Source organism: Macaca thibetana, chromosome 12 (assembly GCF_024542745.1).
Source record: "Macaca thibetana thibetana isolate TM-01 chromosome 12, ASM2454274v1, whole genome shotgun sequence".
In the NCBI taxonomy this organism is placed as follows: Eukaryota; Metazoa; Chordata; class Mammalia; order Primates; family Cercopithecidae; genus Macaca; species Macaca thibetana.
In genome coordinates this window covers 58,957,314-58,980,684 of record NC_065589.1, presented here as the reverse complement: position 1 = coordinate 58,980,684, position 23,371 = coordinate 58,957,314, and the positions used below count along the sequence as shown (strand labels likewise).

At 32.9% G+C, this 23,371-nt stretch overlaps 1 long non-coding RNA gene and 1 other non-coding gene across 3 annotated transcripts in view; one reads left to right on the top strand and one right to left on the bottom strand.

Moving 5' to 3' along the window:
• The window catches only part of LOC126932926 (uncharacterized), a 58,016-nt gene extending 35,963 nt beyond the window's left edge, over positions 1-22,053 (top strand). The window contains exons 2-4 of one of the 2 annotated variants that reach the window (XR_007718372.1): positions 19,937-20,014; positions 20,115-20,266; positions 21,956-22,053. This is a non-coding gene — a long non-coding RNA (uncharacterized LOC126932926). Of the gene's footprint in view, positions 1-19,932; positions 20,015-20,114; positions 20,267-21,955 lie in introns of both variants that reach the window. The other variant, XR_007718371.1, reaches the window with a different exon arrangement.
• Positions 5,065-5,168, bottom strand: LOC126933311 (small nucleolar RNA U13). The gene has a single exon (XR_007718547.1). It is a non-coding gene; the product is annotated as a small nucleolar RNA U13 (small nucleolar RNA).
• Positions 22,054-23,371: the final 1,318 nt, after the last annotated feature.

Genomic DNA, 23,371 nt, shown 5'->3' with positions numbered 1-23,371 from the left:
TGGAGCACAGTGGTATAATCATAACTCATTGCAGCCTCAAACTACTGGGCTCAAGTGATCCTCCTGCCTCAGATCCCAAGTACCTGGGATTACAGTCCCAGCTAATTAAATTTGTGTGTGTGTGTGTGTGTGGAGTTGGGGATCTTGTTCTGTTGCCCAGGCTGGTCTCAGTCTCCTGGCCTCAAGCGATCCGCCCACCTCAGCAGCCCAGAGTGTTGGGATTACAGGCATGAGCCATCATGCCCAAACAAAAATGTTTTCCCAGTAGTCTTCAAAGTTTAGCAAAAATATTATTTTTCATTATTATAAATTATTTATAAAGATAGACTCTATTTTGCACATTATTAAGTGCTTGCTTTATCTCCCTTGACAACTTGTTTCATTTAGCATTACAAATGAATTTTTCAGTTTTGTGTGATATTTATTTTTATCGTCACTAATTACCTACTTTTATTAATAAAGTACTTGCCTCAATTGTAGAGCAAGTCTTCTAGAATAATTGAATATTTATCCTGTAAACCTTACCATACTTTTAAAAAATCAGTTTAATTAAATAATGATTAAGGAAATAAAAGAAAAATATTTTTAAACCTGAATTTTTTAAGTAGTTCAAAAGTTTGGAGGTAATTACAATCTACAAGATAAAGAAATGTGATAAGGTAAAGACCAATAATGCCTTAAACATGTCTGAAGTACAACATCAAAGTTAATGGTTCAAGGAATCCTGAACTAACGAGGAATGGTCATTTTATTGGACAAAGGTAAAATATATTTATAGAAACAGAGTAATTTTAAAAATGGTACTTATTAATTAGAATATTATAATAAAGAAACTAAATAAAAACTGAGATTTTGGAAGTTTTGTAACTACATAAAATTGTCATTATATATTACAATACAGGTACTTCTAATTTGCAACTCAGAACATCTTAATATTTTGTTCAGAAACTAGAAGATAGTTAAAATTTTGAAGTCAGGTCTATCAGATGTAGCAGCGAACATACATCATCAGCTAAGAGCCATGAAGCCGTCCTGATATCTTTTCCAAGTAGTAAGCTAACATTCCTCAAGGGGATTCTTTTCAAAGAACAGCCATAATGTAGGCAATTCTTGCTAATTTAATGACCATCTACAAGCTGTATTAAGAGTATAATAATAAGGATGTCTTGAAGATGCCATTGTCATAAAAATACAGGTGTCTGTACATGAGACCTTTAATAAAACCTTTATTTTCTGTGAATGGCTTACTGATTTGCAAATTAGCTGTATTAAAAGTAATAATAGATGATATATTTTTAAAAATACATAAATTGCTACAAATCAGTGAAACTGACTGTACATTAGAAGGCCTTTGTCATATAGAACATATAATAACTAACATATGTTACTTAGTGTTTGCTTTTGCTTTGCCCCTCCACTCACCTACACAAGTCTGCTGCATTGCCAGTTCTTCCTTTGTTAAGAGCCTTCCCATACCATAGAGAGCTGGGCTGTGAAAGCTAAGGTGGGCTCTTGACTACAGATGCTGGCAATCAGAATCAGGACTCTAAAGGTACAGGAATTATACATATTTAAAAAAAAAAACAGGAGGGAAAATACTTGGAATTTTCCCAACTCATATTACAATCAAATACTGGAAAAAGAAGAGCTCAATTTTAAAAATTTTAATATTTTAAACAAATATGTCATATATAATACATATATAATATATATGTATTTAAGTATGTAATATATATTTTATATATAAATATGCAATACCTATTAAATAAATATGTAACATGTCTTTTATATATATATATTTATGGTAATTAACCTATTTCTACTTTAATCTCATATACGACATGCTGTGTCAGAGAAGAAATGCGTCTTTCAGATAAAATTCACCAGACCAAAAATAGCCAAGTCCACACCCAGAGAAAGGAATGGTAGACATAAAAATTCTGGTTCAAGAGTTAGATTTAGTGCTCTGATGGAAACAGGAATTTGCCTCCCTAAAAGGGTAGATTATGTATTTATATATAATCTATTAATTAATTAATATATTATTAATATAATATAAAGTTTAGTATAATATATAACATAATATTGGTGTTAATATAATTAATATAGAGATTAGATATCAATTTATATAAATATATTTTATACATTGAATATATAATATGAAATAAATATATTTTAAATTTTTATTTTAATCATTTGTCAACATTTTATCATGAACTTTATGTGATGTTTAGTGTTCTTTTGCACATTAGAAATTGGTGTCTAAACCCACCACCCCATCTCTCTTCATTCTAGTTTTATTAATATTTTGCCAAAAAATCTAAGCTGTGCTATGCAAACTCTGATCCTGGACATAACCAGCATCCTGAATAGACACATGCCTATACCATTTGCCTGGCATTATATTCTGAATTTGTATATGATTTAATCAAACAGCATTCATGGATTTTGGCAGGAACATGAGACTCCTGAGTCAGAGGTTAAGAATTTTATTACTCATGGCCCAGAATATAATACAAGCATCAGTATACCCTTATCCATTTATTTTACTGTTATTTTAGGAGGTAATGTAGGTAGTCTCACATAGATATCTACACACATATACACAGTAGGATATGTGATTGGGAACCTAGAGTTTAAGAACCTGAATCTTTTTTACCAGGCAATAAGCATTCCTGCACTTTGCTCTGAAGAGAAATGTTATTTCTATTTTCCAGTGCAGAAACTGCTCAGGAATATAGCAGTTAGTGCCTCACTTGGAAGACATCTAGAAATTCAAGAAGTTCTTGGAAAGTTGTTCCCCACCAAGATGAAGAATATATCATTATTTGAAAAAAATATTAAATCCTTGCCAACTTCCTTCCTGTTTCATCGCCATGACCAACCCCCTTCAACTTTTCCATGAACTTCAATTAACAGATTAAGATAAAATGTATTCAGCCAAATAGGCATTACAATGTTATGTGTAAGATTTTGTAGAAATTTCAAAAAAATTGAAAAAATTTGTAACAGGGTTCAAGAAAAATATGGCTGTTATGAAAACACTATAATATTTCTGCTGCTAATGTGATGAAAAACTGCTGGCCAGGGATTCTAGAAGATACACAATTGGAAAAATGTTAACACTTAAAGTTGACTAGTGGTTAGTTGCTAAAATTTATTTTTTAATTGTATGAAATAACATCAATAGAACTACATTTATACATTAATGTTTACCTAAGTAAATATCTTAAAATCTCTCATAATTTTTTCCTATATGTTTAATACTCTAAAACTTAAGTATTCATGCCAAAATTAGAAGTAATGTGCCCATATTTTAAGGGTTGTCATTTGTTTTGTTTTGAAAATTAGAGAAAGTTACTTAATGAATTGTCTACATTATATAAGAAACAAAACAGCACATTGAAAACATTAAAAAGTTAGGTGGTTCAAAACTTAATCCAATATTTATAACAAAGTTATTCTTAATTTTGGTGAGAAAAACATACTTTTGAATAAGTTCCTCATAGTAATTTGACCATTCTACCATAATAGAACCATTATATTATCATTTTTCTTATTCAGTTTTTTAAGGATTTGAAAGCAGTAGCATTAAAATTGAACTGAACTATCATGAAAAATCCTGATGATAATCACAGAAAAATATAATCATACATAGTAGTAAGTAAATGTTTGGGGTTTCTGCATCTCTGAACTCGTATCAATGAAAGTAAATTAGAAATTAAAGGTGTTATTTAAACTTGTTAAATAAGTTGGTATGAAAACACAAGCTCTTAAAAACTCTAAAATTTGACATAATATTTTTATACTTTTGAGAGAAAGCGATTGATGCAAAAGCAAGGGCCAAAAGAGAATCAAGCATAATATCATTATTATTAGGCTGCCTCTAAAATAGTCTTCATTAACAAGACAAAATTACAAAATTGGATTTACTTTGTTTCAACAAGTTCTGCCATGAGATAAAGGTATTTTCATTGTTTTGAAGTGTCTTTTCTATCAGTTTACATTAAGTTATCTGAGAAGCTTCAATTACTGAGAAAAAATTGAAGAATGGGAATTAAAAGAAAATTCTACCATATTTTGGCTCTTGTGTCACACACCAACTCATGCACACTCTCCATTCCATATACCGGGTAATCTACCCTTTTAGAGAGACAAATCCCTAATTCCATCCGAGCACTAAATCTAACTCATGAACTAGAATTTCTGTGTTTATCATCCCATTCTTTGGGTGTAGATTAGGTTATTATTGACCCGGTAAATTTTAAGCTAAAAGACACATTTCTTCTCTGACACAGCCAATATTGTGTGAGAGTGAAGTAGGACTAGGTTAACAACCATAAAAAATCGTATTTGAAAAAGGACAATGAGAAACACATGGGTTTACTGGTGTGTAATTATCATAACCCAATACCGGGAATAATAAAGATCATCTACTCTGAGAGTGGGATAAGTTTCTTCATTAGCCCATCCAGCAAATATTTATTTTGCTTTACAAAAGAAGCTCGTTTCTCGTTTCTCTCCCCATTCTTGGTTCTGAAGTTTAAGAGATTTGATCTTAATCATTTTTTTATTGTTTATTTTTTTCCATGTCCAAACTGAAGTAGTTCATATTCAAGACTCCCCATGATCCAAGAAAGTCACTGATGCTACAGCTATTTTCTTCACATTTCATATAGGAAGAAAGAGTAAAATTGGGAATTCCAGCGAAATGACATCTGCTTACATCTGTTGGCCATCTCTAGCTGCCAAGGAAGCTGAAAAATATAGGGTCTTTTTTTGGCCAAGTATGTTGTTTATCAGCACAAAATTATGGTGCTGCAAGAAAGATTGAATGGAAACATAAATATTGGCACGGTAACTAGTAATCTATGAAACAAAGCATAACATCAAATTAATCCTCTTTCTGCAACTGTGGTGTTCTCTTGCCATTTCCTGGTGAAGCCTTGATAGCACCATCAACTCAATGAGCAACAGAAATCTGACAGTAATTTTTGATGTGTATTTTTCTCTCTCACCCCATATCCAATCATGAAAATATTTTCAGAAATCTCTCTCTTTTTATGTCAGCCAGACAATGTGCTGATAGCATAAAAAGGTTTGAAGAAGGCATATCTCACACATGAGTCTGAAAACCTAATCATCACACTTGTAAACTACAAAAAGATGATCTCTCAGGACGCTTAACTACCTTCAACCTGCGTCCTTTAACTGCATGACACTGTAGCTCCAGCTACACGTTTTTTTCCTTGCACTTTCAATCCAAAACATTAAAGCCTATTAGATGTATTCATGTTCAGTTTCTCATTAGTTTCTTGATCCTTTGCAATCTGTTTTCTATTGCTTTTCTCCAATCTGAACATCCTTTAAAAAGGTATTCAAGGACATCGACTTGCTAAATCAAGTAAAACTTCTAATTTTCATTTTATTCATCCTCACTGAAGCTTAAGGCTCTTTTGCTCACCTCCACCATCTTGAACTTCTTTTATTCTTTTAACTCCACTTTTACCATCCATTCTTTCTTCCTTCCTATAACTTTATTGGAACTCCTCTTTCTCTTCTATGTCAATTAACTCTCTTGTATTTAGGATACTATTTATTATTATTGCCTTAGAAACCATAAATAACCATCTCTCTCCTTTATATTTGACCACTTTACATAAAATAGGTTAATCCCAACAATATTCAGATATGCTATATTAAGCAGAGTGGCTCTCAAAAGATGCCCATGCCCTGATCCCTAGAATGTATGTGTACATTAGATGAACTAGAATGGATTTTCCAATATAAATAAGGTTATAGATCTTAAAATAAGATGATTATATTGTATATCTGGTTGGCCCAGTCTAACCACATAAATCCTTAAAGGAAAGGAAGGAGTGTAGAGGAAGAAAACGATGGAGTTTAGAAGTGTAAGAGAGACTTGACCTGGCCAACCTGGAAGGGCTAAATGGAAAGCATGCAAAGAAATGGAGACAACTCCTGGGAGCAAAGATTTGCTCCCAGCTGACAGACAGAAAGGAATTGAGAACCTGAGTCCTACAACCTCAAGGAACAAAATTCAGCCAATACCCTGAATATGCTGAGAAGTGGATATTTCCTTAGAGGCTCCAGCGGGGAAAGCAGCCTTGCAAAAACTTAATTTCTGCCTCTCAGAGTTTTGACCGACAGATACTATGTAATAATAAATTTACGTTGCTTCGAGCTGCTCAGTTTGTGGTAATTTGTCATGGCAATAATATAAAATTAATACCCACGCAAAATACCTTATCATCTTAACACAAATAAAGGAAATTCTGGGAATTTGGAGCCTGAACATGGCTCTCCTCCACTCCTCAGCCAGACTTAGGTTATTTGCCTCTCCTGAGCCCGGTGGCTGCTGACACTTGCAGGCTCTTAGGAGGGACTAGGCCTCGAGATTTGTGGAGGTCCCTTTAAAGAGTGATGTGGGGGACAAGAAATTTCCTGCAATAAGGCCAATAAGTCCAGAGGCCTTAATGGAAGAAAGAACCTCCTGCCAGGAGCTGTTTGTGGGGGAATTAGCGAAATCTGGGCATCATGCCATAGCCTTTTGAGAGTGCCGGAATGCCAGAAAGATACTAAAAGTGCAAGCTGGGTCTCTTCAAAATGCCAAGGGGAAAAAAGCATGTTCGTCTTCTTTACGTATCAAATAGGAAACTATACAAAGACCCACAAGCGGAAAGATCTACTGCAAGGGCCTTAAGCAGAAGTGAACACTTTGCCCTTAGTTCACAGATGCACAGTGTGCCCAGTCCTTTTGATTTTGTCTAACATTTAGACATGAGTCCCAATATATCCAATAAATCAGTGCATAAATGAATGCATAAAAGTGCATAAATAAACACATAAAAATCTACTCTTTGGATAGGCTTCCCCACATAGATAAAAAGGCTCAGATTGAATAATCAAAACACATACCCATTAATTCAGAATTAGTAGGGAGAAGTGACCAAATCTTGGATTTAAAAACAAACAAACAAAACAAACAAACAAAAAACAAAACCCAAACACTCAAGCACTTGAAAGTTATTTATTTTTAATTTTTATTTATTTATTATTTATTTTAGAAACAGGGTTTTCTTTTTCACCCAGGCTGGAGTGCAGTGGCATGATTTTGGCTCACTGTATCTTCAACCTCCTGGGCTCAAGTGAGCCTCCTGCCTCAGCCCTCTGAATAGCTAGGATGACAGATGCATGGCACCATGCCTGGCTATTTTTTAGTTTTTAGTTTTTTGTAGAGATGGGGTCTTGCCATATTGCCTAGGTTGGTCTTGAACTCTTGGCTTTAAGCAATCCTCCTGTCTCGGCCTCCAAAAGTGTTGGGATTAAGGGTGTGAGACATTGCACCTGGCCAAAAGTTCTAACTGCAACATTATAAAGTGCTCTGGGAGCATGGCAGCACACGAGTCAAATTCAGAAAATTCAGTTTATGAATTAAAGGGGAGGATGATCAGGACTGAATGCTGAATTAAATAATACAGAAGATCGGATGCAAGAGATATCTCAAAGAACATACACGTAAAGTAAAAAGCTGTAAGACTTGTACAATAGATCCACGAGGCTGAATGTGACTAATAAGTTCTGATGGAGAAAAGGGAACAGGAGGAAGAGTAAGCAAACACAAGAAAATTTCTTTGAGCTGGGAAGAGGTCTGAATTTGCAGGTCTAAAGCTTCACATATGTTATAGGCTGCATTAAAAAGAAAAAGATAACAGAAACCTAACTATAGTGACTTAGACAAGTACAGTGTTTATTTTTCTCACTTTGGAAGATGTCAGAGTTTAATCCAGGCCTGGAATGGTGATGCAACCGTGTCATGGGGTATCCAGAATCTTTCTACCTTTCATCTCTCTATCCTTAGTATGTGTCATTTGTCTTCATTCTCCTAAGATGCACTGACCGCATCAGAACTTCCTACCAATAGTGAATAGTGAATGCCAAGAGCTTTCACCACATAAAGTTTTATCTTTAAAATGGGAAGTAGAATATTCTACTAAGACCACATTTACTTCATAATTGTTAGATTAATAAATACTGTTTGTAAATATTCATAGTACTGCCTGCAATAAATAACATAAAACCTGAAATCTCAATAATTTATATCAAAAAACCTTTATTTCTCACTGATATTAACTGTTTGTGTCTGTTTATTTGCTATACATTTCTTGTTCACTTGGTATCAGGCAAGAAGACCAAACCATATTTGGTTTTTAACCAAATGCTGTATCTGAGGCAGAGAGAAAAGATCAGGTGTTGAAAACTTCCAGTGTTCCTTAAAGCTTCTGCTTAGACATAACATACATCACTCATGTTCACAGTCTGTGGATCAAGGCAAGTCACATGGACATGCCTGACAATTAAGAAATAAGTATATTTTGACTGAAAGAAGTTGCTCTCTGTCACATTGCAATGCATACAGATGTCTAAGCCTCTCAGAGGAAATGAGATAAACATTTGGAAAATAATTTTTCCCCATCAGTATAAATCAGTAATTAGAAGACAATTTAGTACCGTAAATCATACGATGAGCTTTGAGGTCAAACAGACTTGATTCAATCCTGGCTCTGTTGATTACATGTTGTTTCTAAGACTTCGAGTTTTCACTGGCAAAATACATTAATATCTATGATAAATGCTCTATTATAAAACATTTATGCCTTAAATTCCTTTGAAAATGACTGGCACATAGTTACTACCTAACAATTTCTTATCATATCTTAGACCATATAAACATAATCTTATTTTTCAAAGGTAATATCAAACAACTTGCTGATAAGTTTGTGATAAATATATACATAAACACAATAATTATCTGGATTTTCATGGTACGTATCATTTAGACAGAAAAGGCTAAAGCTTTGGCATTTGTATGGGGGATTAGATGTTAAATAAACTAAATAGTAGTGTAAACAAGTCATGTTAAATTAAAAAAGCTGAGTATTTTATGCATTCATGTTTGGCCTTATACAACTGTATATATTTTATGAATTTTCATGAAATGACTTTATTTCGAGAATGTAAAGATTGATTGCTATTTTTAAGATTGTGAACAATCAATTAAATATACATACACATATCTAGTCATTCTCTGATCTTGCAGAAGATATCCAAAACATATTTATAAATTTAAGAATAAAAGGTACTATTGATTATTCAGGATTTCAACCCATTTATTCATCTCTATGGTAACAATCTTGTATAGTTTTCCAAATTACTTATAAACAACTATTGACAAAAATGAGATGAGATTAAGTTTTGTGGCTTCTGATTTGGAAAGGAACTAGGCTATTGATTTACACTCTTTTAAGTTTCTTTCTTTATTGATTAGTCCATTTTTCCTTAGCTCAATTTTTTGACATGGTTTAATTGACAAGGAAGTTTCAAGAAAGCATAATGAGATTAAATTAAATCTTTGTTTGGCAATCTTTTCATTATCTTTAATTTTGTACTCCCTGATACAGATTTTTTTTTATTCTCCTATTTTTGCAATGCATTAGACTTCCAAAAGCTTTCCCTATCCTTTATCAGTATTACGGTTTAAAATTCCAGATGTATGCAGTACTAAGTAACTATTTAAGGATATTTAGCTCATCATATTGGCACTGAAGCAAAATATGGCATTTTTTTCTGAAAATGCAAATATTTTGACTATTTAGAGACTAACTTGTGCATGTGTTTATAATATACATTATAGACACTTTAAAAAAATTATTTTGCCACAACAAAGCAGATGTCACATTCTAATGACTGTCCCAAGGATCACAAGGTAGCTATTGCATTTGACTATTAAGCGCATTTTTAAATCCCATTTTCTCTCTTCTAATCAGAGATCCAGCCCTCTGACTATATGTATAGATGTGTGTTTTAGATTCAGACACTTGCAATATCTCATTCTCTGGAAAATAATGAATGCTCTAGAGGTAGGCCTCAGACTCAAGCAAGACCCATTGGATAAAGAAACTCTATTTCTGCCATGCTAAGAGATGTGTATCTGAAACCTTTGGTAGCTGACTAGATCCTGGTTCCAGTCTTGAGGCTCTGGAACTTGCAGCACTTATTTAGATCTTGTAGCTACCATGAGATCCTACCAAACAAGAGAACCAATGTATTTCTCTTTATTACATATGTTAAACAAGTCTCTGTCATTTGTAGCCAATATGGTCATTTTTAAAGTAAATACTAGGAGTTCTTACTTTGATAAATTTTTAATTAAATGCAAGTTTCCAGAACATTAAGAACCTTTCATGCCCTTGGTAAATTGAGAGTGATTGTCTCAAAGAAATGGTTCAGGTCAAGAAAAGATGAGTTGATGTTACATGGCTCTGTTGTGTTTTACATTGCAAGTGGAGAGGAAGGGAGGCTGCACCTGCATAGTTTCTGAACTTGTTAAAAATATTTTATTTTTCAACCAGAAAGAAGAAAAGTAATACAGTAAATCTGTGTCATAAATTTACTTATATTGACTCAAATACACCAGTCTCTCTGCTCCTTCTTCATATTCAACAATAAATAAGAGAAAGGGAAGGAGGGAGGCAAGGATGAAGAAAGAGAAGACCTTTGTTATTTGTGTGTGAGGCCAAGTAAAATCAAATTCAGAGAGATGAAAGAATATGGTTAATAATGGCAATTTTACAAATCTTGAACTTTTTATCCTACTATTATTTCTTTTCTAGGTCCTCCCTTTTTGTTTATGTGATTAAAATATAATCTAATGCTTATTTAAAGACTTTACTATGCAAGGCTTTATTATCACTTAAACTGATGTTGCAACATTAAGATATTATAAAGGGCAATAATTCTGACTCCACCTTATGATTTCACTGTAGAATCTAAATCTTATATAACTATGACTCCCTTACTTTGAAAGCTGTTTCAGCTTCCCAAGTCCATGTTAAAAGAAAGCATGGAGAAGTAAAGAAGTGGGAAGCAAAAAACATGGGAAGAAACATCAGGTTTTGACTGAGTTTAGACACATCTTTAAAAAGCATCGCAAACTCAGTGCCGAAAGGCTCGGTGTGAGCTCTCATGTCCCAGAGTAGTAGAAAGACACCTTACAATGAATTCATTGAGGAATACTTAGTTATGATAAACCATTTTAGGGATTCATTATTAATTAATAAGTGTTCACATTGAAGAAGAAATTGTTATCCTTGCCCCCAACATGTTTGTTTACCAGAGAATGGGATGAGTGAGTAGCTCTTTTAGGTGTTATATGCTCAAAAGTTTCCAATTAAAAACTTGTTCTGATATGTTAAAAAAAAATAGCAGAAACAGGTTTGGATAAAGCTTCCAGTAAAATATAAAGACAGTAATAATCTAGTACATTGTTTAACATATTACAGAAAATTTCAAACACTCACTAGAGAAGATAGTAAAACAAACCCTTATGACAACATCATACAACTTCAACAATTAATGTGCCTTGAGCCAGGAAAAGGAGAGAGTCAGAAAAATACAGCATCTAACAATTAGGAAGTGTGGTTGGTGTTCTGAACAGAAAGAATAAAACCAAGATTTGACCCCATGATCAGTTCTAGCAGACTTTAGGAGAATCATAATAACTAGAGACTGTTTGATCCATATTCAGGACTATTCTTGAGCCAGATAAAGAGTTAAGATCAAGATAAGACTAGAGACTGACCAGGTTTTTAGGCATGATGCTCTATGCTATGGAAAACAGTCAATCAACCATTTAAGACTAAGTGATCTAATTCATATTATTTTGTAACTCTGACTTTAGATGCAAACCATTTCATAGTGAAAGTAACCAGCAGGGAAGAGAGTAAACCAGAAATAGCAACAGGAAATCAGAGAACACCAGTTATTAATTACAGCATATCATAGGAAAGGGATCAGAACAGTAAAAGTTAGAATATCATTTCCATGTTTTTTTTTCTTTAGTATTCTTTCAGACTTTTTCTTTCTTTTTTTATTCAAGCTTGAATTGCAATTTTGATTTGTATTAGAGAATCTGGGCTATAAAAAGATTTTGCTTAAACTCATTAAACTGTAAAACTGCTTGTATGCTTCTATCTTTGCCAATTTTCAATCTGAAGGACTAAAAGGCATGCTTTTTAGTTATGAAAAATGAGTAAGATTACGGATTGGAATTTGGGCACATCGTTCTTTGACTTAGAAAGAGTCTGCGAATGGCATCAAAATGAACAATAAATGCCTACCCTAAGGCTTTCTCTGTTCAATACTTCTTGCTCATGACTGCTCTGTTCAAGTTGTAGAATAATAAAGCTTAGAGAATGTTCTGCTTTGAGTAAGCTATGATTCCATAAACAGCTTTATATTGGTATAAAGACACAACCAGGAATTAAATGTACTTAGCCCCCTTGATAGTCCTTTGCTAAATTAGATCTTTTTGTCATTTCTATATTTTATGTTATAATTTAAAAATAATAATGTTTTACCATTTATTAAGGACCTGTATACATACCTAGGCCAGGCACTATTCCAAATGATTTATATTTAATAATTGATTCTTACTCACACCAATCCTTTCAGAAGTAAAACATTATTAGTTTCCTTCTTTGTACTGATAATGAAAGATTTCTGAGGCACAGAAATGTTAAGTAGTTTCCCCAGAGCACAGAATTAGTAAGTAAGTAGCTGAGCACGGATTCAAATTCAGCAAGTCTGTTTCCAGACCCTAATCATTAACCTAGACAAAGAAAAAGCAGCAACATAAAAATAAACAGACAATCAAAAGTTTAAAATGCTTTTTTTCAGTTGGTAGATATTTGTAAATACATCCACTGGCTTCTATTGTTCCCAAATTCAAAGTAGTAAGAAAGGGAGCCAACATTTGCAAATGCAAACATGTATGGCCTTTTCCATTTCAGTGATGATTTCAACACTTTGTTTTAGGGTTTATACAAGATGATTTAAAAAAAAAAAAAAATGTAAGGATAAGACTAGAAAGACAAAATAAAAGCATGGATTTAAATAAATAAAAATTCAAACAAATTTTTATTTAATTTCTTCAAAACACATAACTGTTTTCAGATTTTTGAAAACACTTTTTGGTGAAATAAAAGCCCTAGAATCAGAATCAGTGTAGAGTATGTTAGCAGAAGGAAGGCAAAGGAAGACCTATACATTTGTATAGAATGGTGGCAGATGCATATGCTGTGCTGTACCTCTTGGGATTCACCAAGTCAGATGTGCTAGAGAATTGACAACCATTGTTCAGCAGTCATCAAACAGTAAGTTGACGTGTAAGTATTCCAGCTCTCTCACCCTTCAAGTAGCATAACTTTAAGTTTGACATAATTTCCCAAATTTTTCATATAGGATTAAGTTTCAGTCACTCACAGTGATAGCTAGCTTGATGATATCCTCTTTTTATTTGCTTTTTTTTTTTTTTTTTTTTTGGAATATTTATTGACATCTAACAAACTACTCCAAGTATTAGTGGCTTCACCACCATTTTACTGAATTTTTCTATTTTTATAAATTACACTTTTGGGCAAAGCCCAGCTGTACATTTCTTCAGAAACATATCACATCAACTGGGGACACTCAGTGGTATTCAGCTGGTGGCTGCGATGATATTGAGGATTCACAATAATTTTGCTGATTTTGTTCACATTCCTAGTGCCTCTGTGAGGACATCTGGAAAACTGAGCCCAGCTGGATCTCCTTCCCCATGAACTATTAGGACCTTCCCACTTGGTCTCTCTAACAGCTAATTGGACTTCATACATGGCTGTTTACTGCCCTGATGTTAAGTATTTCAAGAGACAGAAGGTGAAGCTGCCAGTCTCTTAAGGCTTTGACCTAGAAATTGGCATGGTGCCCCTCTGCCATATTCTATTTGTCAGAGAAATCATGACCCCATCTCCTTTTACCAGGGCATCATGCTCAATTGAAGGGGTAACCTCTCAATCTTAGGGGCTGAAAACTGTGTGGCCATCTCTAATCTGCCACACTCCTTTCTCCTTCCTCTCTTTCACTTGTTTCATCTCCTAGTGTTTTAAATTTGTGTAACTCAAAACCTACCTGCTCTAAATTTACTGTCTCAGTGTTTCTGGTGGAAACCAAACCAAGAAAAGGATATTTGTATTTGGCCAAAAGAAAGATTTTTATAGACAATTATTATTTTGATTCTTATTTATGGTGAAGTGGCTCTTACTGCTTCTTTCTCATTAAATAGATCATGAGTGAGAGATGTTAGCTGATTTGTCTAATAAACACTTGGGACTTGAACGAAGTTTTTCAAACCATAACTACAATGTTTTTGCCACTGTACATAAGGATGAAATAAGGAGAATAAACCTGAAGAGTCATTTAGTTAAGGCTGCAAACACCAAGCAGTTGTTGACTTTATTTTTTAACTCACTTGATTCAATTCAATTTGAGAACTTTTAAAAAAACTGTTTCTTTTCTGACAATTCCTCGAATGATCCTATCAGTTAACATGGAGTCAAAGGGTTGGCTAATTTACTTACTCAAATACAGCATCCCTGATTCTTTGATTTTCCCAGGAAGTAGGAAAGAAGGAGGATTAACTTTTGCTGCACATTTCCACTATTTCAAGCACCGTGCTGTTCACATTCACTGCTCTTTTATTTAATCCTCACATCATAGGTAATATCCACATTTTTTAGATGAAGAAACGCTTCAACCTAGGGTAGCAAGAAGGGATTTTGATGCAGTCTTTCAGGCCACGGAGCCAGACAGATTCAGCTATACTTTACTCTTCCCAATAAGAAGAAAATGCTTAGTGGCCATTTCCCTGTAGGGGAAGTGAATTGCAGGCCCTGGGAAACCATGAGATTCTTGTGCACTGCAACTAGTAGTTTTAGTACCCTGCTGGGAAAGTTGAAACAATTTTCTCCAGCATGAAAGGTCCATAGATTTTATTATTATTTTTAAACAGCTCCTATTGAGGTGCAGTTTGACCTACTCCTGATATGATTGCGTTTCTGCTTCTCCATGTTTTCTGTGCCTGCCTTTATTCTTGACTGTCCAGTATTACAAATCAGAGGTTTTTATTTTCTAAGTATTCACAAGCTAGTTCTCCTTGCTCTTGCTCTCAAATTTATTATACTTCAAATGTCACTGTAGAATCTTAACACTCCAATTATGCAAAAAATGTGCAAAAAGAAGCCCCTTATACCCTTGCTAACACGATGTTATAAATTTTTAAAATTTGTTCCCAATATTATGGATTTAAAAAGTGGTATATTATTTTTTAAGTGGCATTTACCCGATTACAAATAAAACTAAACAACTTTTCTATCTCCCGATTTTCTTTCTTTTTAGAATTGAATTACTTTATTAATATTCTCAAATTAATTCAAAAACTTTCTATGTATATTAAAGATTTGTATTTTGAATGACATAAAAGTTGCAAATTTTTCTCATAATTTGTAGTTTGTCTTTTAATGCTGTTTACGGTACAGTTTGTCATTGAGATGCTTTGAATTTGTAGGAACTCAAGTTTATTAGTATTTTCCTTTATGGGTTCTGGCTTTTCTATTTTATTTAAGAATACGTAACACAATGTAATAGAAATATTGTGTTAAATTTTTATTATTACATTTAAATATCTAGTCTTAGATGATGTATTTCTTCTAATATATAGCTAATTATATGTATACTCTATCTTTCCCAATAAAATCAAACTTTATTAAAAATTATATCCTTACTTTCTCTATACGCAAATATAATTCTATATCCTTTTTTACATTTTTTTTTTAAGAGAAATGGTCTCACTCTGTCACCCAGGCTGTAGTGCAGTGGCATAATCATAGTACACTGCAACCTAGAACTCCTGTGTTCAAGTGATCCTCCTGCCTCAGTTTTCCAACTAGCTGGGACTACAGACAGAAGCCAACATGCATGACTAATTTATTTTCATTTTTGGAGAGATAGATGGGGTCTCACTCTGTTACCCAGGCTGTTATTGAACTCCTGGGCTCAAGTGATCCCCCTGCTTAAGTTTTCCAAAGTGCTGGAATAACAGGTGTGCACCACCATACCTGGTCCCCTTTCTTTTTAATAGCAATATTTGCAGGTTTAAATTCCTCAATGCACTGCTTCTTCTGATCTCAGAAACTTTGATATTTTGTATTTTCTTATAATTTAGTTTTAAACATTTAACAAGTTCCACTGTGGTGTCTAATTTGACCCGGGAGTTACTCATAATCATATGTTTTAATTTCCAAATGTTGAATTCCATTTGGTCAGAACAATTATTCTGTATGATTTTAATACTTTTAAATATGTTAAAGCTTGTTTTATGGCTCAGTATGTGCTTTATCTAGTTATGTACACTCATAAAAATTGTGTATTCTAAAAGTCAACCTCACAAAACAGTAGAATGGCTGAGGGGAGGCCATTACCAGGACCTCTGGGCAAGGAGAATTGGGGAGACGTTGATCAAAGGGTACAAAGTTTCAGTCACAAAATGAGTAAGTCCTAGAAATCTACAATACAACATAGTGCCTATAATCAAAAGTACTGTATTGCATGCATTAAGATTTGTTAATAGGGTAGTGCTTATGTTAAATGTTTTTACAACAACAACAAAAAGAAGGTAGAAAACATTTATAGGTGATTGTTATGTTTATGGCATTGCTTATGGTTTCACAGGTATATACCTCATGTTCATTAAAGTATGTACATTAAATACGTACAACTTTTGGTATGTCAATCATACTCAAAATCAAAAAGAGATTATTTTAAAAACTCACAAAATAAAACAAGTACTAAGTGTAATAGTAGACTTATGTGTACATTTTAATAGTGTTTGTAGGAGAATATGTGCATTTAGTTTCAACTGTTTACATGCATAGAGAGTCATATATGGAATGATATATACCAAACTTTGATATTTGTTACATTTGAGAACATATAGAATTGAAGAAGAGAAAGAATATTTATATATTTATTTATTTATGTGCTGCCGCATTATTTTATCTTAATGCATTATTTTTGTACTTCAAATTTCAGTAAGTATAAAGCTAAGAACCCGATTATACTCATAAAAATTCAATAAAATAATCATGTGATTATATTATGCTGCTTTTTTCATTTTCATAGTTTCCTCTTTCTAGTTTTTGTAAATACGTGTTTCTAAATAAATCCCAGGTAAACCAAGACTTAGCCAATTTATATAAAGGTTTATATAAATAATATGAGGTGTTGAGAATAACAAGGAATCTGTAGAAGACCATGTTACCTAACAATAGTGTACATTGGGAAATACTGAAAATTCACATAGCCATATTTAAAATAAAAGCAATATTTATTGAATTTTGAGCTTTTACATTTTTAAATTATTAGCTGCTGATAGCTTCCTAGATGTGATTTAGTATTTGTCCATAGTATTTGTGGAAGGTTTTTACAGTAACCTTCAACTGAATGCAAGTTTAATTTTGAAACATTCCTTATAGATACACAAACGTTCCATCACACTTGACTTAGTTTTGAATGTTACCCAGCCAACATTGGCATTCTGGCTGTTTTTGCAATTAACCTCTAGTCTATTGACAACAGCACTTTTAATTATTATATTCCATAGTTATGAAATAGGCTATGTCAACAGAAATAATAGGCTATTGATTCGAATAGCCATTTTAAATGCAATTGAAAATCCAATCGGTTTTTGTAAAACTACTGAATATTCATTTAGTATACTTTTGTGCACCATTAATAACCGCCCTTGCTTCATCTTAGAAACGTTTGACAGTATTTTATTTAGTATTCATTAGATAACAAACAAAGGCCTACCATTTTGTTATTTCAACAAGACTTGAAAGAGATTGCCTTTATGGAATATCTTAAACATGTTTTTTGTTCTTTTTGATATAATTCATCAAATTATATTTGAAAGTGTCATCTGATGGTGGAAAATACGTCCACTTTAATGATTAAGATTCTCTATACTCAGTTTGACTCAATGGTTAGGGGATCATACATAAGGTTATTCAAGTTACTTCAGGTGCTACATTGGTACATTTTAAATGAGTAATGTAGGAGGTGGCTGTTTGAAGATTAATGCTTTCTTTTATATCTCATCTAAGTTTGTTATATAATTGTTAAAGTAAGGCATATGATCACATTTTACTTAAAAAGAAGTATTTCTAAATTCAATGACTACTTTAAGAAATTAAAATTTTCAATGTATTGTTTTAGGCAATTGATCTCTCTAAACAACATTTTTTGAGAGCTTGTTATGTATTAAAATTTGTGTTAAGCTCTTATAGATTATTTTATTTAATAATAGTTTAAATCTTTTAATTGTAGTAACTAAAAATATGCAGATATTTTTTCTCTTCAATGACTTTAAGTAAATATACATGCTAATTATAAAAGTCATGTTATTAAACGAAGTATTATTTTAAAGAGTGGCAAACAAAATATACGTTTAGTTATTTGTGACAGTGGAACTGAACCAGATTCAATTTCTTCCTTTCTGTATATTAAAGTCCAGAACATATGACATTTCTCATCCATCTATTTCTCAGACTTCATCCAATAAATATTTTTTTTTTGCCCTATTATGGCATTTGCAGGCACTGTTTAAATGAAGATGAATTACAATCTATGATCTGAAGGAGCTTATATCCAGTAATATAAATAAAACATTACAATTTATTTTGAGAAATGATATAACAGTAGTATGTGTATGATCACAAAGGAAGGAATAACAATGCGGTATGACCATGTGCAAGTATAGTCATTTGTAGTGAATGAATACCTGGGTAAAGAACAGGACAAAAAGGAATATAGACAATGCCACATTGTATGCCAGAACTCAAAGCATGGAGAATTTCTAGCAATTCCATGTGCACCTGTGTATCAGATTCAAGAGCAGGAGCAGCAGACAAAGACTTAGGTTTAATAAATAAAAAGGGTGAGATCCAGAAATGCTCTGAACCTAGGAACTTAGATTTATCTTGTAGTTGTTAAGGAGTTTGAGTGTTCTGCAGTAGTTAAGTGGATGAGCTTTTAGTTTGAAATACATAATTCCAGAAGTTTAATGCATATTAAAGAGGACTGAGAATGGAAACAAGGGGAAAAATAGGACAAAATTTTAGTTGCCCAGATGAGATTAATGAGGTCTGCTATGAAGACTATGTTAATTCACAGAAAGGGATGGGATAAAGAGACACGGGAAGGTAGTGTAAAGTGAGTTTGGTCATAAATAAGATGGAAAAATGGAGTACAAGTGTATGAGCTACAGGGGAAAATCTAAGACAGTTCTTAGGTTTCAAGACTGGGTGCAATTATGCCACATTAAAATGGCAGATGTTGGTATCTCATAAATGACATAGGAAATTCAAGAGATGGTTGGAGGATGAAATGAACTCATATTTGGACATGTTAAATTTGAGAGGCCTATGTGAAATAGCAAAAAGATATAGAAAAATAGGAATTTAATCTTGGAATTGAAGACTGATGTGAGTGCATATCTAGATATAGAGGTCATTGAAATATAAGTGATTATTGATAGAAATGTGAGCTCAGTTCTCTTGGATGTGTAATAGAGAGGAGATGTAATAACAATGCAGTCATAGCTTTTAATAGACAGGTACAGGGAGTGGAACCATTGGTAAAGAGTGCTTCATAAAGGTGTGATAAGATCCATGAGCAACACACGTCCTAGAAATCAATGGGAAGGAAAGTTTCAAATGAGAGGCAGAAGAGCACAGTGAATGAGAATGTGCATCCTAGTAACAAAGAGTTTTATTTCCAATTTCAATTCCCTACCATTGTGATCTTGGGCAAGACTTCATGGAGAGTGATTTTCTCTCTCTGAGTTTCATTTCCTCAGCTGTAAAATTGGAATAATAAAGGTTTCTATCCTTTATAATTGTTTTAAGGATTCATAATATAAAGCACAATGCCCAACATAAGTAACCTACAAAAACTTCTCAATATTATTTTTAGGAAGAAGTAGTTAATCATTCCAAAATTTCGAACAGGAAAATGAGAGAAGTCTCCATCTAATTTGGCATGCAAGTGGCAATAGGTAGTTATCGTATACTGTGTTTTCAATGACAAAACTCATAATGTAAGATGAAATACAAAATGTAGATCATAGAAATTCATTCTGTTTTATTTTTTTCAAGAGTGGAGGCTAATTCTGCTCACTGTAGATTGTCAGAGATGCAAAGGTCTCTTGCTGTTAACATGAAGATGCAAGAACTCAGGGAGAAAGCACCAGTACCTGAACAGAGAACATTGTCAATATGAATAACCATCCTAAACCATCTAAAGGCCTGTATGAATATATTGATATGGTTTTGATGTAGGAATAACTGACACTGCATTTCACGATGCTCTGAAGGGAATATAAGGGAATGGAGAATGTTTCTCTGATCATTCTGTTGTATTTTTCTATCACTTCTCTTGCCACTTTCCTCCTGGGTTGAAATTACAAAAGGCATAGGGGGAAAAAAAAACAAAACTAAACAAAGCTGGTTTTATTACTTGACTGCCTCATAAAGGTGATTTTTACTATTAGCAGTGCCCAGGGCTTATTTTCTTCTGGGAAGGTCGAAGCGAGAAAAAGAAGCACAGGGCACAGTTGCGTTGCTAACACCAACCCAGATGGGAAATAGAGAAGGGAGCTTATCTCCAGACAGCATTTGATATGTTTGATGAAGATTGCCTTTGATGTACATAGATTATCCTTAATGAGTTATGTTTAATACAATTCAGAAAAATATAAAATATGTATTCAGTAATGATAACAAATTATGATAATCTTTTGCAAACCTGATAAGACATCATTCCAAAATTAGTAGTACTTATCTGTTCACTCTGTGTACCAGAATTTTGATGGCAAAATTAAATTGGTGTTCTTGAAGTCCAGGTAGCTATAAAAAACCATTCCTTTAAGACTTTTCAAATTGACAAAATTATTAATGAAAAATGAATAAATCAACTTTATAAAATGGAAACAAGATGCCATTTATATAAACATGATTTTTTGCTTGACAAATTTTAAATAGTATATACATGGCACTCATATTAACTTCAAATTTCTTCTTACTATGTAAATGCTGAAAATACCTGCGCAGATACTGTTAAAAACGTGGTCTTTTTTCTCATTCTCTCATTTATCTCATTGTCTGAGTTTTGATGGCATATTTTTTTTGTAGCTCATATTCTACAGTGAAACCCTGCCTTCGTTGTTTGTTTAGTGATACAAGAACACTAGCTTTGTTGTTAGGCAAATGTGTTCCTAGTACTAGCACCACCAGTGACTGGTGGGCAAGTCACCCACCCATTGTAGCCTTGATTTCTGCAAAAGGGAATATGGTATGCCTTAAATATTTATTTGAGGACTGCATAAAATATTGTCTATAAATTGCCTACCACAATGTTTGATGTATTATAAAAGTTTTATCATTATTATTGTGATCATTATCTTGATCATTTTCCCAGTTGCACAATACTATTAATCTCTGTATTAGTACATGTTCAAAGTTCAGATTTTCATATATCAAAGTCTTAATCAACTGTATTATTAATGTTACTTCCTCTAATAATGTTTTCTTACAATGCCTAATGTCAATAACTTAGGCATAATGTCAATAAATTTTTTCCAAATTAAGATCCTGTTCTTTAGTTTATTGTCTCATTCTTCTGGTCATTCTTTGAATGTTTCCTCTTTCTCAATTTTCTCAGTGTTATGTCCTCTCTGCTGTGATATCTTCTAGTTTACAAACTTTCCTTTCAGATGGAAAGCACAACTTTTAGCCTGTACCTATTCTTAAAGTGAACTTTCTCATGCTGGAGAACTATGGGTATCTCTATATCTTATCTGTGTTTTAGCAATACCAAGTTTTATTGACTAATTATTTCATACTCATAATAAAATAATTTGCACATGTGGATCATATGAAGCACTGTCTTAATATATGTTTTTAATGATTTTGAGGGTTTTTTTTGTTTTGTTTTTCAGAAACACACTAGAGGAAGGAAAATGCAGAGACAAAGAGCAGAGATCATAGTGAGAAGAAGGGCATATTTGTCATCTAAAAGTGGCTATATTGCTTTACCGGGACAGTGGAATTTTGATTCTGGATTTTTCTGGCAATTACACTACTATACACTCCCTAGAGGGAGAGGGCTATTTTATAAGGATGATGCTTCAACTATTTCAAAGGAAACACTAGAAGCTTGCTCTAGACATGATTGATGATAGTCTTTCAAGAAGTAACCCAAACTATCAGTGAGAAAGACAAAAGTGTGTGACTTTTCTCTAGCTTCTGTAGCTGGACCAGCAATTACTTGACAGGATGCATTATTTTAAGTTGTTCATTTTCATACAGAAAGGAAGGTTACAATTTTTGGCTGTTTCCACATAAAGGAAGTGAAATGGGCATTTGAAAATTTGTAAAATAAAATAGGGATTTTCTGTTGGGAAATGGAGGTTAAATCGAAGGTTGAGTGACCATTTTCTTCAATATTGATAAACTGATAGCATTTTCTTGTGTGGACATAGTTTGTGTTCTACCTACTAGCAGTCTGTACATATGCTTCTTCAAAATAGCATGATAACATTTCTTGTATTTTCCTTGGACAATACTTAATATAGTGCTGAAAAGAAATTTTCATCAAATAAAAGCTTTTGCAGATGCTGCTTCTAAAAATATGCTTTCCTTTGTGACAGTTTTTTCCTTTGATGATTTTTGGTTATCATGAAAATGAACTACCGCAATTACAAAGAATATACTTATATAATTTATACAAACAACACATGCCATTTGAATAATTTATTTAATAGAAACTTTTAAATATATGGACTGTGTAGTGCTATATACTACCGATCCAAGGTCTGCTCTTAATATGTACATTTTTATGTCCATTAACAGTAATCACTTGAACCTATCTTCTATTAATTGTAATTAATATAAGCACATGTTCAATCTTTGCCCTTTTCATAATAGGTGCATAAGAAACACTTTGCAAAAGAGATAATGTCTTGAATAAATTGCATTGTCTCAACAGAAACTGGCTGGAAAAAAATTGTCAGGAAGGTTTAATAAAAGCAATGCTATATGTAAGATTCTTAGATCTAATACATATGTTCATTTTATATATAGTTTTATTTTTAACTCTAGGGATATTTTCATGCCTATTTCCTTGAAACTGTAATTAGGATATTAATAGGACATATGTTCATTAATAAACATTTTTATAATTAATATCATGTTCCAGATACTAGTCTTTACAAATATATCTTTTAAATATTGGTTAGAATACAAATATTAACTTTTTAAATTAAAATAGAAATCCTAGGAGGCAGTAATTCTTATTTCACAGAGGAGGAAACTGAGACACGCAGTGGTGAAATGATTGCCTGTGATCATACACC